The 20,919-nt window shown below is 29.9% G+C and overlaps 1 protein-coding gene across 1 annotated transcript in view; it reads left to right on the forward strand.

Annotated features, from left to right (window-relative positions):
- Positions 1 to 2,478: 2,478 nt before the first annotated feature.
- LOC118196698 (arylsulfatase B-like) overlaps positions 2,479 to 20,919 on the forward strand; it is a 121,155-nt gene continuing 102,714 nt past the window's right edge. The window contains exon 1 of the mRNA XM_085808651.1: positions 2,479 to 2,507. The gene's annotated coding sequence lies outside the window, so the exon portion shown is untranslated. The remainder of the gene's footprint in view (positions 2,508 to 20,919) is intronic.

Consider the following 20,919-nt stretch of genomic DNA (forward strand, 5'->3'; position numbering starts at 1 on the left):
TAGAAATCATTCTTCAATCAGTAAAATTTGATCGGGATAAGACAGTTGCGCAAAACTAAAATTCTAACACAAAATCTAAAAAAAAAACTTTAAAAAATAGTAATGTAATTTAATTCTAAGCTAAATATTTTGATTAATGAAACTATTCGCAATAAAAAAGAACAAAACATCTAGTGTAAACTTTTCTGTAGCTTTGGAAACTAAATTATAAATGCAGTAATAAAGGCATATTAAAAAAATCCTTTATTCGTGCACATAAATTAAATATCATGCAAAAGTTGAAGTTGCCCAGTAGAAAGTTTGCTCGGTGAATGCGATATAGCATAAGCAACAGAATTTTACAACAGGACTCTTGAAACTTAAAAAAATTCTTTTATATAATTTTATTTGCTACACTAGATTATAGAAGTCAAAACTTAGTTTTATGAGCTCAGTCTTACTTCAGTTTTAGTAAATGAAATGTAGTTTTAGTTTTAGTAATCAAACATTAATAAACTTTACCATTTTAAAGCTACGGACTTTTTTAGTGATACTCATTCAGATGATCTGTAATTTAAAGCTTACATATTTGATAAATTATACTTATATTCTAAAATACATATGGTGTTTTTTGGAGGGGGGAAAAAAAAACAGAGCTTAAGCATTTCTAATTATCTAAACATTTCTAAATATTTAATACGGTCAATGTGATGTAAAGTTCACAAACACTTCATGCAATAAAAAAAAAAAAAAACTGTTTCTTGCAGTATTACAAAATTCCTGAGTTTTAGAAAATTCGGCCTATTTCAAAAGAAAAATTTCCAGGAGGCGTAATCGAAGCATCTTTAACGTAAATTTAAAAAGAGCATTGCACGCAGAAATTTGTTCTGGATAATTTCATTATAAAAGCTTATAAGGTATTTCTCCAGCCTTCCTAGCGTGCCTTTGTGGTGTAGTTGTTCAGCACGCTGGGCAGGTATTCCAGAGGTCCGTGGTTCGATTCCCGGCGAAGGCGATTGCTCATTTTTCATCTCGCCTGCTTCCAAAAAATACCAAATGTCTCTGCAAGCTTGAAACCTTAATATTTCGAATTAAATGTCTTGAGGAAAACCGATTTCATTACCTAATAATAAATATTATCTTAACATAAATTAAATTCACTTGTTGGTTGGTTTATTTAATTATGGCAAAGCACGCTAGGGCTATCTGCCTAAGGAGAGGGAGGCCTTCGTGGAGGACTTTTTAAGGGAAACTGACTCGCATACACGTTACACATGGGGAAAACCACGAAAATGCTCATGCAGCCAGCCCGTTCTCGGAATTCGAACCTCGGAACGAACTACCAGTGTTCAGCGACTTTACCGCTCGGCTGGTGGGCAATTCACTCGTTGAATGTAATACATTTATTATCTGAGTGTTACTTGCTGCTTTACTTCGCAAAAAGACATGACTTTATCAATGCAAAGAAACGCGCGATAAATTTAACCTACAAAAATGTGTACTCAATAAATTTCGTACAAATTTTCCATTCGAAAAAAAAAAAAAAAAAAAAAAAAAAAAAAAAAAAACAATGCCTTATGCAAGAAGGTTTATCCGATATTAGAAGTGTGAGATGACTTTTTACGAAGTTCAAGAGAAAAGAGAAAAACGTTTGCGAAATGCATTCGTTATTCAGACTGATTAAAGAAATAAATGCTTTGAGATCAGTTTCATTATTATTGATTTTCAACAGTTATATCTGGGAGGCTTAACTGAAATATTTTCAATAGTTCAAAGAACAAACATTAATAAACTTAACTGACGATTAGTATTTTCTGTTATTAACGTCATTATTCTACTAATCCTGAACACTTAACTGTTTACAAATAATTTTAAATCGCTAATCTGATTCCTAGATATAGTGATTCTAATAATATCAGCTTATTTAATATTAAGATGTTCTGCAATGGCTATATTAAAATTTTCCACTTTAGCCAAAACAAAATACACAGTATAATGTTAACGATAACAATATTCATCAATATAATAAAGATTAAAATTAAAGAAGCTTAGTAATCACACATATTAAAACAGATAATTTCAGCTATTCCATTAAAATATGTTCTTATAAATGTTAAAAATGCCAAACACGCCGAAAAATAATTCATATGTAAGAGTTTAAATGTAGTATTTATATGTAAGACCACTTAGGCGAACACAGATAAGCTTTCAAAAGAAGCACTTTATCTTACGAGAACTGCGATCTTATCTGCCTACGAGAACTGCGAGCCTCTAAAAAGCCAAGTCCAAACTGTCCATACGGTTCACCACCATGTCATATTCTCACAGAATGTGATAAGGTGCTGTATGATAAGCATTTAGGAGTATTAGGTCTGATAAAATTTATAGAATTTCTGCTTTGGGCAGCTATGTCTGAAAGTGGAAATTCATTAAATTCTGTCAGAAGTATGCTTAATAAAAAGTCTTCAAAGACGTTACGAATTTTAATATTTGAATTCCTAAAGAAAATTGTGATTAATTATTTAAGGGTAAGTAATCTAAGCTTTAATTCTGAGGAACATCTCTATTACAATTCGGAATAATTTTGCTTTATTTCATAATATCAATAGAAAAAGTGTTTACAAGAATATTTTAAAGAATTTCGGAAAGGGTAAAGGAAAGAAAAGACAGAATTAAATTTTTTTCAAGCAATAGCTTGGTTACGACACGCCAAAAACAAAACAAAACAAATACTTGATAAACGCAATTTCATAATGATAGAAGCTATTTTCATTTACAGCCTTCATTAATTTTGAAAAATAAATTGTTTATTCTTATGCTATATTATTCTTCAATGAAGAATGGATTTGAGCTACAATATATCTTATGCAGATTACAATGAAAAACACGGATCTTAATACTGAAACTAAGAGAACGTTAAACTTTTCTGTGAAATGAATTTTATAAGACAATGTTATGAAATAAAAAACTATTAAAAAGGAAACATTTTACTAAAAATTTGACATAAAACAAGTTTCAAAAGTTAACTTTGTCTCAAATAAAGTATTTGATGGATATACCTAGCACTGAAATATAGATAAGTAAATAAATATGCCGTTCATAATGCACATGTCAATACCATTGTAATGAGAACTTCAGTCTGCGACTATTATTGTACATAGAGAATTCTAAATCAGAATTAGAAGGAAGTCATCTCTTTTAAGAAGAATGGAATCTTACGAGCCTTTTGATAAAAATGTATTTATGACAAAAGAAGCCTGTTTTCAGGTTTCACTGCCTTATTTCTCAAAATGCGCTAAGAAATACAGTGAAATGTAAAGCATTTGCAAATATTAGAAGTTTATAAAAAATGAAAAGGCTTTATTCTGAAGCATTATGTAGCTATTAGATTGGAAATATGAGTCTATTTATAATTATAATATTCAAAGCAAAGCAATAATTTAAATATTGTCTTTTGATAGAATAATTTGGCATGATTGCGAATATTCCAATCATTTAAGTTTTCGTAATAGTTTGTCAGTAAAGATATTTAGCTTTTACAAAATATTGTTGACATGAAATCTTTTGCTCTTTGGAAACATTTAGTGCAGCGATTTCTTAAAACGATCAGCAAATGAAAACGAAATGCAATATAACCTCTCTTCAGAATTTTTTTTTAACAAAATAGATAATATTGATGCAGGAATGGCATTTCATAAAAGATAAAATTGAAATAAATGTTTTAGTCTTTACAGATAGTTTTAAGAGCCTTGAAATTAAAAGTAATCGTCAAATATTTCACAGGGACAAAAAAGAATTTTCTTTGCGCTATAGAAAAGTTATGAAGACTAAAACAGAATCTTCAAATAGGATGCTGTTGATTTTAATAACCACAGGCATATTTATTTCAATGAATTTTCCTCATTGCTGAAATTTGAAATTTTCAAATAAATAATTTAAAACAAATTTCGTCTGAATAAAATTTTCTCACAAGCTTCTCAAATTTATTCATCTGAAGTTAAGATACTCATGTCGATTATGAGATCCGAAAATTTAAAGTGAAGTAAACTGTGTTAAATGGCGAAGAAATGCATAAATTTTGAAATACGAAAATCTAATACACAGTTTTCGAGAATTATTCAGCACTGTTTGTTTTAAATTAAACCATGAAACTGCATTTCGATGTCTTTAGACTGCATCAATTTCCAATTTTAAAGTACATTTTAAAATTACAAGCATACTTGCCTGCATAACCGATAATTTGGAATGGCAATGTCGCATTTCATTCCACTGTCTGATTTTTTAGGGAAAGCTGTTCTCAGAATGAAGTTTCATGTAGATTGACATAAGATAAATTTCGATAGGAAATGGAAGAATTTGGAAAAAAGTACGGCAAAATTTTCTCCCGTTATCTTAAAGTATGCTTGATTTCTACAAACTTTAAGAAGTGTCCTAAGTTCTCTATTTTTTAATGCCTTATGAATATTAGCGTAATCCATTGATGACTGAAGAGACTAACAACAATATTTTCCAACATTTAAACATAACTCATGCTAATAAACGAGGTTACATATCTAAGTATACGAAATTTTAACATTTTTATTCCTCATCAAAATTTTCAGTTTACAGTACAGATTACTTATTTACATCTTTACACAGCGGTGCATAAAAATCCTTAGAGTGGGAGAGCAGAGCAAAAATTAAACTTTTTTGCGTGTTATTAATCTGCCCTGCACTTTTCCTTAGTTTTACTTTTTCTTCAGGTTTACATTGTAATAGAATTGTGAAGAAATATTTCTGATCGGAAAAGAAAAGCATTCTAATAATTGAAGGAAATACAATCTAATTTTGCTGAAGAAAAGGGTAAAAAAGGGAACTATGTTAAATTCATCAAATTAAATTAACTTTAACTTAGTGTTTGTGTATTTATTTAAAAGCAGTCTCATATTTCTGTATTTCCCCCCCCCCAAATCATTTTCATTACATTTCTGTATTTTTTTCAGTATATTTAGCACTTGCAGTTTTACTTGAGGTGATTTGCACAGATTCGTATGAAGCCAGCAAACAGAAGTTGGATTCCTTCTAAAGGTTATTCATAATTCTATGCCCAATAGCGGTCAAGCGGTAAAAATCCCTCAGCATTGGTAGTTTCGACCTGAGTTCAGTTCCAAACGAAAGATTTGCATTTCAGGAGAACGGACTGGGCGTTTTCGTGTTTTTCCCCATGTGTAACGTATGTATGAGCCTGTTTCCCTTAGAAAGTCCTCTATGAAGTCATCCCTCTCCTTAGAAAGAGAGCCCTAGTGTGCCATAATCCACTAAACCAAGCCGAAGCATAATTCTAGTAAAATAGTTACTAATATTAGTTTTTTGTGTGCCTGGTTTAAAACTACACGAAAAAACAAAAAGAAAGTTAAATGCCAGTCTATGTTTTCGAAAGAAATCGCGTGAAGTTCACGCTGAAGCCTAAAATAGTTGTCATTAAAAGTATGAAGGCTATTCAATAGATTCTTAATGGACACTTATTTCTTAAAAGTCATTACACTTATTTATTTCTTAAAGAAAAGATTTCATTAAAAAACATGCATTTTGATTAAAAAATAAAGTTTCCATGCGCATAATGCAAATTTATGTGAATGATAAATAAGTATGACTTAACAGAAAACAGGTCTTAAAGTTAATAATATATTTATCAAAGAATGAATGAGAAGTTAACGCTCTGCAGTGCCTTTGTAGCATGTATTATGGATTAATTCAGGTAGCTTTCGGTTAGGTATTATGAAAAAAAAAAATGTGGTTTTTGACATTATTTTACACTAATGATATGATCAGATGTAAGTGCTTTCTTTCTCGTTCTCAATAATTCTACTTTCGTAACGATACATTTACCAAATAGTTTTACATAATGCATCTGAAAATAGATAAAGATAAGATAATACAGACAAAGAAAAAACGAAAATGTTTCGACACACTTTTTTATAAGAGAAACGTTCATTTTACTTTAAAAATTAAACTCAATTTACTCAAAATTACTCAAATTTACCTAACCTGTAATAGTATATTACAGTACAAGCGAAGAAATTGATAATTTTACTCACGCGTATGTTTATGGGGGGTACCCGAAATACCCGAAATGAAAAATATACGATTGTCAAATTCTAATGAATCTTCGGAAAGGTAGTCAAAGAATCGTCTCAAAGGAATGTCAGTTATGACAGTATTAATGAATCCTTGGAGTATGAACGTGAATGAATGGCATATGAATGGTTCTTATTTTGTTGTAATTTACAAAGAAATATAATCAAAAGCAGCTCTAAAATTTATAACTTTCTTCCCTTCTATAATAGTACAGAATGTTTGAAGAGTAAAACTGTGTATTTTGCTTAGAAAACAATCAAGTTTCTATTACTTTTTTACTGCATTTATAAACTTTTAGCCAATAGTCTTCTACCCTGTTAAGAATAAAACTCAACCAAAACAATTTCATTTGTGGTAGTGACTAAAAGTGTGGTATTGCAATTAAACTTGAATGCCGAGAAGCACGTGAATGCTATCTACAGTGAATGAATTGTTTTCGTGAGAGCATGTATAAATGAAGTGTATTATATGCATGTTTTATGTTTCACAGAACGACAAGAACTTTCCTCCAACCATCTAGTTCACACAGAATCAAGCTACCCAAAAATACATGTATTAGGATAATAATGGAATTCAAGATGGAAAATTTTACTTTTACCCGAAATGAAAAATATACGATTGTCAAATTCTAATGAATCTTCCGAAAGGTAGTCAAACAATCGTCTCAAAGGAATGTCAGTTATGACAATATTAATGAATCCTTGGAGTATGAACGTGAATAAATGGCGTATGAATGGTTCTTATTTTGTTCTAATTTACAAAGAAATATAATCAATAACTTTTGAGCTAAGAAATTCTTGAATCTTGCTTAATGTTTCAAAAAATGAACGTAATTATTGAGGGGAAAAAACGAAATTACAAATTTTAGAACCATTCAGAGATATAACTTTTTTTTTAGCAAAGGCGACAACTTGACCATTAACTTCATGAATTAAAGAAATAAATGAGATAAGTACTATCATTTAATGTAAATATCTAATTAAAAGTAGTCACAAAAATATTGAACGGTTTTGCAAATTGAGTGTTCGTTCATTTATATCTAGTTTAGTCTAAGAAAAAACTTGAAAAAATGTGGTCTCGTACGTAAAAAAAAAACATAATTTTAATTCAGACGCGTTTTCAGTTCTCTCAGCTTGTATGTGTTAAATTTTAATAATTAATGTACGTAGTGTAAATTTTTAAAAAAAGATAGTTTCATAGCAAAAGACGTTGCTCTGACAGGAAATTAACTCCGGTAAACTGTTTCTTTACACCCGCTGAAATACATTTTGTTTAAAAATAAATAGGCTAATGTTTACTCTGCCAGGCGTTACCTTATATGGGCAACTCTTAAAAGATGCATTCATACATTAGACAGAGATAAAAGTTCAGGTTTTAATTCAACAATTTTCAGTTGATTTTTACATATCAGTTTGAAGTGAAATTTTCTTTAATATAAACGCCATTTATCCACATAAAGATATTTATGTGAAGCAAAAAATTTAGATTTCCGTTGGTTGAATTTTTATAAATGTATTCTTTTTCTTTGCAGTAATTCATTTTATGTATTTAATGATTCCTTAGATTATTTATCATTATTTGACGTAACAATGGTATATTATTTTGCAACTAAGAATAAATTAATAATCACCAACTGTTATGAATTTGTTAAATTTTGTCTACGAGCCTAGCATTTGAAGATACAACAAAAAACGTTCAAACCGAAAAGACGTCGTTGAAAACGAACATTACCCTTAGTAGTTACTTTACCCTTAGTAGAATTAGCTCGAATTAGTAGTTACTTTACCCTTAGTAGCTCGAAATTAATAATTTAATTTTTATTGGCAATTATTGAAAAGTTTCTAAATTTTAAAGATCTAGATACCTCATAAGAAGAAAAAATCGTAATATTTACTTTAACAGAAATTTAAAAGAGATAATTATCTCTTTTAAATTTCTGTTTGTCTCGAAGTTTATGTTTGAGTGCTCAAGACGGAGAAGATCTCTTTTGTAAATACAGATTGCGAAAAATATCTTTTTATGCACTTCAGAGACTTATTTGATGAATCCCTAATAGTTAGATGCTAAAAATGAGAGACAAATACTTGACTTTGACCTGTGGGCGCATGTGTTTTCTGTTGTACATACTATATAAATATTTTTATCTAAAATCCCTTACTACTGCAATACTATAAGAAATTTTAATTTTTTCCGTCAAGAATGTTTATTTAAATGTTCTTTTGACTCGAAAAATTACCTTACTTTTCGAATTTCTTTCCGAAGGAGACTCAAATTTCATGCCTAGAGCAGCCACAAAAATTATGAGTTTTTGGTACTTTTCATAATTTCTTCTTGCCTTCAAAAGACTTCATGAAATCACTGTACTCTAGATGATTCATATATAGGAAATAAAATGTGCCTTTAGTGTCTTTTGTATGTAATTTTCAGATTTAAAGCAAACGAAATGATAGAGATGTAGTATTTTTACTAAACAGATTACGTTCTTCTTTCAGTTTATTATTCAATTTCTGCATGGAAATTCTTTGCTGTATAGTGCGAAATTTCTGAAGCCCACTCTTACAGATTTCTGAAATTATTGAAGGCCACCGTTACACTTAAGCATCCCAAATCGCATTTTCTTCAATCGACGCTATTCAGTCGTTAACCGTATTTATAGTCTAAAAAAATGCGAAAAACATTTTTTTTTTTTTAAGTCAGAGTTAAAATTTTGTAAATAAGTGACAAATAAATTGTTTATGTCTATTATTTTACTGTTATGTTGAAAGGTAAAACGCAGTTTTTAATTTGAAGAGTTAGAAATTTCAGTATTTCAGTATCCTTTCTCTATACCTCTGCATATTTTAAAGATATACTGAAGAAAGAGAGTGAATTCACTTAATAGTCAATAGTATATTTATCTACTGAATCATAGCTTTAAAAGCATTTGAAATTGCTTCGGATGAGAAAGCTTCTAAATTCCTTTACGTATAAGCAGTCTTAATTTAATGCAAAGATTAAAAAAGATGTGATGCAAGATCGATCCTTCGTATATCTCTAAAATGTCGCTTTCTGTGCCTACGTATATATTCAATCTTAGAAGACTTGACACAAGGATGCGATTCATTAGATTTCGAAAGGTTCGTATGACATACATACAAACTAAATTCTGAGAAAGTTATGCAAACTTAAAGCACGATACGTACTCCGAGAAAATTCGAACTCTGAATTAATTAAATTTTGTTAGAAAGCAATGGATAATTACAGTCTTTAACATTTCGATCTATTTAGTTCTAGTTAATAATAAAATTGCTTTTCATGAAATTCTAACTTCAAAGATAACTAACTATCTTGCCTCTGTATTTATTCTAAGTAATGACTTTATAACGAAAAGTAAGCAAAGAAGTTAAAACTAAGCTTAATTCTGACATCTTTCAATTATAAATTTAATTAGCTGATTTCGAAAATTGAAAATATTTCCAATAACAGACAGCATTTTGCTCACAAATTGGACACATTTACTAACTTACTAAGACATGCACCATTTGTTAAAGTTAACGTTTGTGAATTCAAATACAAGATTATAAAATTTTGTGCAGTAGAAAAAAACTTTTAAATATTTTATGCATAAAATAAATTTAAAATTTGAAATATTTTTCATGAGTATTCGTTTTTTAATGTTTCGTGTATTACAAGCATTTCCCCCATGCGCATCTGTGGTGCAACCAGCCGGACATCACGCGTTTGACTTCAAACGACAATACAATTTGTTTTCATGACTGATCACTCCTGACGCATGGTTTCTATATTTGGCACCCAAACTAAAAATACCGATGGCTAATTAGTATGAACTAGTAGTATGAACTCGCCCTTTAAATGGGGAATGTAAAGCATCAAAGGCCTTCTTTTCATGCGCTCTTGTAGTGCAGCATTTAACATATCAGATTGACAAACCGAATACCCAGTGCTCGACTTCAGAAAAGTTAGCAGTTTATTTTGGAGTATTATTCGTTCCTGACTTAATCCTTTATCTTCGTAAAGCTACTAAAGAAATTGGTAGCAACTATAATTAATTTATAAATTGATGTAAAAAATTGTATGTTGTGTAAAATTGTAAGTGCGCTAAGTGTAATCATAAATTTGTGTTCTTGCTTTCCACTACACAGTAAATTACAGTCATAATTACTGATACTGTGAATATAAACCTTTTGGAAGTTTCTAACCATTGTTATTTCTAATCAATAGCCATTAAATTTGAAATAGTGTTGCACAGTTTCACTTAAAAATCTCCTTCAAGCTAAAGTGATAAGGTTTTTTTTTCTCCCTCCTTATCTCGTGCCCTCGTGGTGTAATTGGAAGCACGTCCGGCTAGCAGTTCGGAGGTCTGGAGCTTGAACCCCGGCAACGGCATTGCACATTTTACATGTTTCATGCTCTGATACAAACTTAATGACTCTGCAACGTAAACACACGCTATTTTTAAAATAAAAATGGAAGCTCATACTCGTCTTTTATTATGATTTAAATAATGAGATAGAGGAACACGTTTTGAATAAGAAAAGATGTGTGAGAAAAGCATTTATTTTGATAAGTATGTTCAAGCGGTATTTTTTGCTGGAATTGTGGAATGGGATTTTTATTCCATCAGTAAAATATTTACATTTTCGTCCGTAATTGTATAAAATTGCATTGACTACATAATATTCAATTTTTTAAATATTAGCAGAGTCGCGAATATAATATTCTTTAATGGTAACATGAATATGACACTGGTAAAACTAAATTTTCTGTATTAAAATGGACTCTTTGTTTTCTTCAGTCCCATCATCTGCATATTTATACATTATTTTTGAAAAAATGTTCTTCAGTATTTAATTCTAACACCAGAGCTTAGTTATTGACCCACCTCTCTTTGGAAACTCTCAATGCCTTGCTAAGAGCTAATATAGCCGCTTTGGTCATTCTCATTTCCTCATTTATTTAATCTTGAGTCTTTTCTCTACCTGGTCTGAAATCCTGTCTCCACTTCAAGGGTGCAGCAGTTTCAATACACTCTTTGTTCTTCAGTCTCTTCCTCCATTTTATACTACCTTATCTCCCTCGACTCTTCGAAGCAATGGTCATAGGTCGATCTTTCAAAAGCTTTCTCTCATTACTTATTCCACTGGAAACTTTATGAAATTTAATTTTATCCTTTGTTTCGCTGTTAAATACTCTTTCCGTTTTGTTTGCCTCAAAATTTTCAGACTTTCCATGTTTTTTTATTTTATTTTTTTTTTCCAGTATCATGCTCTTCTTTTGACCAGTGGTTAGCATCCAACATTGTTTTAGTATTTTTTGTTCATTTTTTGCCGTTTCCCCATCTTTCATCTGTATCTAAAAGATCTCTTAGTTCTGTCCTTTGTTCTTCCTTCATGCACAGATGCTTTACCAAAACAATTACTATACCCAGCAAGCGAGCAATTTATTTTAAAATTTGTTTAATTTTGTTAATACTTCGATGCTTCTCCTATATTTTCAGGCAAACTGTAGTATTTTTGTGTTGTCATTATATCTAGTTTCTTAAAATTAAGATTAAACTTAATTTCTTCCTTTCAGGAGGAATTAAAATGTTTGTTCTTCACTTTGGTCATATCCCTTCTGTATTATAACTTATTCCTCCTTTTTATGTGCTTCTTTGGAACTCTGTCATAGCGTCTACAGTTTCGCTTCATTTAAAACTTGAGTCATTTTCGGCCTCCGCAAAACACAGTTTAGTTTACCCTCGCTCCCCTCCCCCACGCAATAATACTTCTTCCTCGCCTGCTTGACAGCCTTGCTTCTTGAAGACTTCGCGTCTCATATCCAAGTATTTCACTACCTAGATCTTTATTTATGAGGAATATTTCCAGGAGTATGTTGAAATTTAGGCTCTGCAATTCTTCATAGCAATCGCAAAATTGGAAACCATTGATCTCAGGTTTCCTTTGTTCTCTCTGCACTAATTTCTTTTTCTTTGAATATAAAATTTCACTCAAAAAACCTTTCCTCGTAAATGTGTTTAGCAGTATACATCAGGCCTTTGTTATTGGTGAAACATAGAAATTGCTTTAGTTAGAAGATTAGGTTATCTGGGTTTAGCAAAGTCTGGATTAATAGAATCCATATTAACTGAGGCTTAGTGTATTTTTCAAAAAATATCTTATGTTGGAAAAATTATCTAGGGAAGTAATATTGTATCATGTTAATTGACAGTGAAAAATTAAAGCTGGAGAAAAGCAAAAGCATTAAGCATACGTTGATTAATATTTTTTTTTTTATTTTATATTCTAGTTTACACACTTTTTTCTAACTTTATTTAGAAAAAATTTAGAAAGCAATTTTAGAAAGCAATTTAGAAAAAAAAGTTTCTCCAGCTTTTATTTTTCATTACCAAATAACGTGAAACAATATTAGTGCCTTACCCAATTTTTCCTAAAATAGGATAATCTTTAAAAAAAAGTTTAATTTTTTTTTCGGAAAAATTTCTTATTGTAATAATTGCTTTGAATTCAATTCTCTGCAGCTCAAGCGCAGAAATTTTTCAATTAAATGTATCATATTTTCCTTACCTACTGCATATATATATATATATATATATATATATATATATATATACATATTATATATTACATAAGGTACAGAAAATAGAAATATATTTAATTAAATTGTAACTCCTGGGCTTGAGCTGAGGAATATATATTTATATATATCACTTCTCAAACTATCTGTTATTTTCTCTTTTTTTGTTTTGTTTTGTTGATTGTGGCAAATGATATTTTCTTCGGAGGACTTTTTAAGAGAAACTGGCTCGTAATCATGTTACGCACAGAGTTAACAACGGAAACATTCATTCACAAACTGAAGTGCAGTACAAGCCTGCCTGTCAAAATATGTAATGCTTATATATTTTTGTATATATTAATTTTTCAATAATGAACTGTGCATAAAATAATCTTTGTACTTTCTCTTATTTTAACTTCATATATAAATTTTAAAATACAATTCGGTAGCTACAAAAAAAAGCCCAAATTTTGTTTCGAAGAAGAAGGATGGAAAACGCATGGTGGATATGATACATTACTGTAATTTAAATGGATAAATATTTAGGAGGAAATGTAATGTAAAAATGTGTAGCATAAAAATCACAAAATTAAAAATTCATTCTGTCTCATAAACAGTAACTTTCAATTTCAGAATGGCTCTTCTAAAATATTATTAATATCAGTGACCTGGAATAGCAAAATACAGTTGAGATGCACTGCAGATTTTGTTGTTGTTGTTGTTGTTTTGTTTTTTCCCTGTGAAATTTTTTATTCTTCCATAACAGGGAATTCCTTTAATTTTTTTCAGGGAATTCATTTAATAACTTCAATTAACATAAACTTTTGCTGAATATAGATATTCGATCTGCTAGATAAAAGATTTCACAATGCTTTATTTGGCCATACTAATCTGAGATCGCCAGTCGGTATAAAAGTACATTAATTTAGTTTTTAGTGATGAGAAAATGGAAAAGGAGGATTTTGAAAACGATGAAGATGTTTATATTCCATATTCATTGACGGAAGTTATTTTTTTATTCCTGTTTCGGCTAAATCGGGTTTCGACTAAGCAGAGGTCCTTTGAGGGAGGTAATACTGATGATATTTCCCTGACTATGAGCCTGGCTTTGCAGACATTCATGCGGGAAGGAGATTTGCAATTATTATTCGCAAAGAATTTCTCTTCTCAACGTACCTGGGATTACAAATCTCAGTTCTAAACTCACTTTCAAAGATTTCTTACTACACTCATAACACTTTTAAAATTTTCAGGACCCTCGAAATGCCCATTAGTTTTAGAAAATTAAACACATACTTTATTTCTGTAAATTTAAAATTATGGTGATTGACGTACTTCTGCGTCAAAAAAATTCCTGAAAAATGCTTCTATCACAGTTCTAATTGAAAGATAAAAATTTACTGTCTAGTCACCTTTTAAGTAACGGCTATCAGAATATGCACAATTACTTCAGGACTTGTTACATTCATAGAAGTGCTGATAGAAATTCCTCTTTTGATAGCTGTCACAAAATGGTAGTTCCGTCGTTTTGGATGCCTTGACCTGCGAGTTATGGCATCCAGTCGAATTATTATGACATGGTCTATAAAGAAACATGGCGATTTTCTTACCAAAATGAACTCTAATTTTTTGTGCTGCCATTTACATTGCCAAGATTTCTCTCCACGTCTGGGACCTACCAGTTGCAATGTGTGCAAGACCAGGATGAGGCCATGTTCGTGCCCGTTCGGTTACAGGAACTTAACAGCTTGGCTACATTTGGTTTCTGTAGTTTTGATCATGTGCAATGTGAATACACACCAGTTTTTCTCAGAAAATCGTACACAAAAATGTCCCATCAGTCCGTAGTGCCTAGTGCTTGTCTGCAATAAGTAGCACAACGTGACTACTTTGAACTAAATAATTACTTGATAGAAAGTTTACTCTGATGTCATTTAAAACATTGTGCTCTATTCTTTCTATGTTAATTACTTGCCCAGATATTCTTTGTTAAAGGCGAATTTTCGCCTCTTAACTTTGCACAATAACTGCACTGTGAAAGTAAAATGCTGTTGGTTATTAAAGCCCTTAATGGTTATAGAGACAAAAAGCAATTACAAATTTAATTTTTACAACTTGCAAGCATAAAATCCCATGATAACTTAACTATAAATTCAGTAACAGCATGTAATAAAGTAAAGGACCTCCATATTTCCTATGTAACAGATATTTTCATCTACTTTAAACTTTTAACTAATCTTATAAGGAGTTAAGTTAATTATCACCTGCCGGAGAATGCGGCTAATATTTATTCAAATTTGTTCAAGGCCTCTATTTTAAGGCACAAAACCGCAACTTAGTAAGTATTAAAATTTCAAGTAGACAGTCGTGCATAATGGCATAAATAGAAATCAGTTAGCTATTGTCTCCTAAATCTAACGCACCGAATCTATTCATTTACTGAACTTTACTTTTCATTTTCTAGAGAGAGAGACATGGGAAAAAAATAAGAATAAAAGGACAGACCAATTAAAATGGTATTGGAATAGATGAATTAATTGTTAACTTAAGTTGGTTGAATAAAATTAAAATAATTTATTAATTTAATTACTGCGGTAATAAAATAGCGTCAATGTTATGTTGGCCGACGTACAAACATTTTTCAGATTAACAGGGGTCACAGGAGCAACGATTTGGAGAAGGATAAGCTCTTTTTAACTAATGATTAAGGAAATTTTTTAAAAGAGTATTCCGGCTTTATTTAGGCACAAAATAATTTTTTAAATAAATGCTTCATATTAATCGAATTAAAATATTTTCAGAGTTGAAATAATGCTGAATATGTAGTGTTTCTTTGAAAATGGCTTAAAAGCGTATTTTTGGCTGTTTAAAATATATTTAAACTGTCATCAAGAGGCTTTTAAGCCATGAACTAAAGTTTCTCTTTTATAATGAAAAGATGGTGCTAAAGTTCTGTTCTAGTTTCAAAATATCCAAATATTTCTATCCTTCAGACAGGAAAGTAGAGGTAAAGAAGCTGTTTGTAATATATCAATATATTAATTAAATATATTAAAACTTTCAAGTGTGCAAAATCTATAGTAATAGATGGCATGCAATACTTTCAAGGCAGGTGATGTCATTACAAAATGTAATACATGTAAAGGATTGTATATCATTAGTAACAATATGTTTCCTCAAATCTGATCAAATCTTCATGTTATGAGATGGCCAATTTAATTTTACTTGCTATGTAATCAGATATACTTGATATCCTATATATATAAGTTGCTAAGAAGTCAATAAATAATAAAAGTGATAAGATAACATTTCTTTCCTTTGATCTAAATTTAAGATTCGATGAAACAAAAGTCTTTGAATAAAAACATTCCATACAGGCACTCAAATATGGGTGCATCTTACTATTTCGAGTAAAAGAAGTCTATTCTGTCTTAAAAGGCGACTAATATTTTTAAAAGAAACGCCTTTTTTTTTTTTTTTTTTTAACTGTTTCTTAAGAATTTTGTATAAAAATGTGCAATGGTGAACTTTTAATTTATCTACCAGGATCCGTAATGGTGAAAAACTAGGTGGTACGTGAATGATTAGTTAAAATAAAATAAGATAATTATGGTATTGTAATATGCCGAAAAGGCGTATTGCCCTATGTTACCATTAAGGATTGATTTCTGAATTCAGTTTTTATGCAAATATAATGCAATTAAACACAAAATACTTTATTAAATATTTTAAAATTAATATCAATAACAAATAATTTAGTAAAACAGAGTTCCGCAATCAAAAATAAGGGCCGCTATTTCTCTTATTTTTTATCGCATCAATTCTTGCAGAATTATTCACTTAATAAACGTTTAAAGTCTTAATTCGAATCCCCCTCATTTTGTTACCCCATTTATAAAAATTCATTTCACTTGGATTTACCGTATAGTTTCATAAATTTCAAAGAACTTAGCCTATGCCAAACTCCGTGGCCCCTTTTATTGTAAAAACCTGCACAAATTCCTTCGTACAACTATCATTAGTCAATCGGATAAGATAGCTTAGTCATGGTTTTTTTTTATTATTTATTCATGTGAAAAGAGACAGCTAAATTAATTTTAGAGCTTTCATCTCTTACTGATATAATTACGAAATAGGATTGCTTTAAAATTGCCCAAGTCAGATATCTTCCAAATCTCTTGCGTTAACTAACAACTCATGCCAAAAAAAAAGTAATTTCTATTAAACTAATTGGCTAAATTTGTCGGAACTCAAGTAATTTGCATCATGTGATTGACTACACTGGTTAAAATCGAGTAATCTGTAACAATTTATTAATATTCTTGTCAGAACTTTGCGAAAATAATACATTTTTAATTTATTTCTTGGAAATGTCTTTATAGCCATTAACATAATAGTGATAACAGTAGTTTATGCTAAAATACACGCTTTTTACTTAAAATATTTAAAACTGATGTGCGCATTTGTGGCCAGTCTAGAAATTCGGGGAAATAATCGGCTAGATTAAATCATGTTCAGTTTACCTGTAATTTCCGTAAACTATGTTATCTAATTTTCAATTGAAAACATTTTGTTATAAAACCTAAATTTTTTTGTCCCATATCCTAAAAGTTATAAATATCCATTCTTAATTTTCTTGTTTTTTGAAAATTAAATATTATCAAAATAAATTACTTTATAATGCAATGCTTTTACATATTCATTTTTTTCCAATATTTGAAAGCAAGTTAATAATAAAATCAATTTCTGTGCGCAACTTAGGAAAAAAATCGTTAACTTACTTAGAATAAGCTGTCATTGCATTTAGCACTGCTTTCTCACAGTTCCTTTTTTTTGCAACTGGAAGCTCCTGTTCAGTTACTCATAACATCATAAATATTTCTGACAGCATTGTAATTAATGCACATCTTTATTTCTGCATTTATTGCGAAAATTAATTTACTACGTCGTTCTTAAATTTTCAAGTATATTTTATTTCAAGACTACAGTAATTTTTTGAAAGATGTTTCTTCCCCCCCCCGAAACATTTGCATCAAGAAACTGTGAACAGTCCGAAATTTTTGTTTGCAAAAAATATTCTTATTTAATCTTAAATCTACGAACCGGATTGTATAAGTAATCACTATATTTTATTTGAATTCCGTTAAACAGCTACATATCTTGCCTGTAAAATAATTTAGGCCCACCAGCGGCCGAGCGGTAAAGTCGCTGAACACTGGTAGTTCGGTCCGAGGTTCGAATCCCGCGAACGGGCTGGCTGCATGGGCGTTTTCGTGGTTTTCCCCATGTGTAACGTGTATACGAGCCAGTTTCCCTTAGAAAGTCCTCCACGAAGGCATCCCTCCCCTTAGGCAGATAGCCCTCGAGGCTTTGCCATAATCACACACACCACCACGTAAAATAATTTATCACAGTTCTGATACCTATTCTTTGCGCAAAATGCAAAGCTATAATGCCGACTCTTTTTTTTTAACAAAACTGTATTAGAAATTAATGTTCTTTTCTTATTTTACTGAGCAGGAAAAAAAACAAAATGCTGAGCATCCATATTCTCATTCGTACTTTCGAACATTGAACGAAATTTCTGAATGCTTTTCTTACATCGTCTATATTCACTTACGGTAACTTCATAAGTACCCTTGTTTGCTTCTGCAATAGCTCCGTTAATACAGATTCGAATTAATGTTTTCTGTTTTCTGTAGCACTGGAATAATTTACAGGAAAACGATTTATTATCTTTTTTCGATATAATTATTTATAGATGTGATATATATTAAACTCGTAAGCATATTATTTTATTTATATTAATTATAAATTCGTGTGAAATGTGGCGTTACATTATTTATTAATTCAATTTAGCATCAACAGCGGTTTTCCACCACAAGCAGCACGCTTTCCTAGTTAATTACTTTTGAAGGTTCCGTACATTCATTTCATGAAATATTGTAAATTACAAAAGCATTTAAAACATACTTTAAATCCTGGAATTCTTGATTTTATTCATATTTTGATAAATTAAAGGTATTTTAACTCCAAATAAGGTTACATGAAGTCAACCAGTTATAGTAATTAATTTATAATCTGATGAACTAAAATTGTTTGATAAATGCAAATGTTTGGTAAACGATAAACTATATTAAGCTTCATTATTACTTAAATAAATGGTAATCCGGGTTATTCAATATATGAAATGTATTCAAACCATCTTCTTCTCAGAAATAGTTTAAGAGATTCTTTTCGAGCATTTAAATCTACATCTTGACCTAGTTCTTGGCTTCATGGATTTTTACATTTTCTTTACTTTCTGCTCTTTCGTGTGAAAGCACACAGACGTTTGCCCCTATTACAAAATCCTACCCTTTGTATTCACCCTTTTACCCCTAGCTTTAGCATAAACAGCTTCTTCGCGCGGTTGTGAGAAATAGGTCAACTGATTGTTATATTTTTACTCACTAGCTCACCTACCTATCTTTTTCTTATGCTGATGAAAAAAGGCTACATTATTAAACAAACTGTTGAACTCACGATTTCTTTTTAAAATTTAAGCCTATATGACAAGTGAACCAATCTTAAAAAACGCATTTGTATTATTAAAACGAAGACTAACTTTTTTTAATTAGCTGTGCAAATGTTATTAAGATTAAAAGTGCTGAACAACAATTTAAAATAACTGCTTGTATTTTCCATTTTTCTGAAACATTTATGATAATATATTCTCGATAGGAAAGTATAAATTTGATAAATTCCTATTTTAAGTACTCCTTTAAAAGTTTTAACAGATTTATTTTAAACAGAAGGTAAATCAATCTTTCTTGTGTACAATTCAACATGATTCCTAAAAGCCTCAAATGGGAAAGGAAATGCGCTTCATTAAAAAACGTTGTTCGAAAACAATTTAAATATATTTAAATAATCAAACTGCATTTAAAAAATGTAAAATGTAATTTGAGTTGTAATTTGAGTTTGATGTTTAATTCTAAATATAGTTACTGAATTATAACACATGATGTTATTTAATTACTTGGAGTGCAACCTCTTAAAACTTTATGTTATAATAACGAAGGCAATTTAACAGATTGTATGCATTTTCATAAATTCTTATTTTGTTTACTTTTTATAAATAGCATCTTTTATAGCATTTGCATCTTTATTCTATTTATCACAAATTACTTGCATTAAAACAACAAATTATTCTTCACATTTTCATATGATATGAAAAATAAATTGTTAATAACATAAACTACAGGCTTCAGACCGTAATATTTAAGAACTTTATTTTATTGGTTTAAGAAACAGGCAAATAATATTTGATGATAAATAAGTTAACAGTGTAAAAATGTAAATATATATATAGACCCAAAAAATAGAAAATTTTGAATATCAAATTTTGAATTGCCAAGCAAATGTTAAAAGTCTGTCTCTAATTCATTAAATAAAATAGAATTAACTAACATTGATGGTAAATTACATACATTTAAAAGATCTGCTGTCCACTGGTCGCAATCAAAATTTCATCTGAAATCGATCTCAGAGCAGAAAATTTATAAATTTAAAAAAAGAGAAAAAGTGTTTGAGATAGTATGCTTACTTTATTTCTTCAAATTTCAGTGGCATAAATTGCTAATCCTTAAGTTAAATGCTCAAAAAACCTAAAATTATTTTTAAAGCCCTAAATTAAAAGAAAACTACTGAATAAATTTATAAGATTTAACATAATTTGGCTTAATCATTTCTAACATTATAAAATATCAAACAAAAATATACCCCGGCCTTTACTTTTTAATACTAAAATATTAAATAAATACAACAATGCAAAACTTTTAAACTATTTATTTGAATTTCCGCTTGAAATTAGAAAATGAAAAAATTTGATAAAAGTTCCGGTTTTCCTGGTTGTGCATAAATGAGTGATTCGTAATAGCAAGTCAAAATTATAATGTAGAACCTAACAACCTGGTTCTGCTATTTCACGGTTACTAACTTATTTTCAACCAAAGACACTCACCAGCTCGTGGAAAGAGCACTAAATGCAAACAATAAGAGAGGATTATCCCACGGTAAGCTGATATTGCTAACTTTCTTCCATAAATTTATATTCGATCTTCTATTTAAAACTGATTTTATTTTCATGTTACGCTAAAACAGATTAAACAATGGAAATGCGGGAGAAGATTTAATATAAGAAATAGTTTGTTAATTAACTATCCAGATTTTGAAGCACAAATATTGCTTTTGGAGGGATACACTTTATGCATAATGCCAGTA

This window comes from Stegodyphus dumicola, chromosome X1 (assembly GCF_044657685.1).
Source record: "Stegodyphus dumicola isolate Sdum_Otavi_A_Nest chromosome X1, ASM4465768v1".
Taxonomy (NCBI): domain Eukaryota; kingdom Metazoa; phylum Arthropoda; class Arachnida; order Araneae; family Eresidae; genus Stegodyphus; species Stegodyphus dumicola.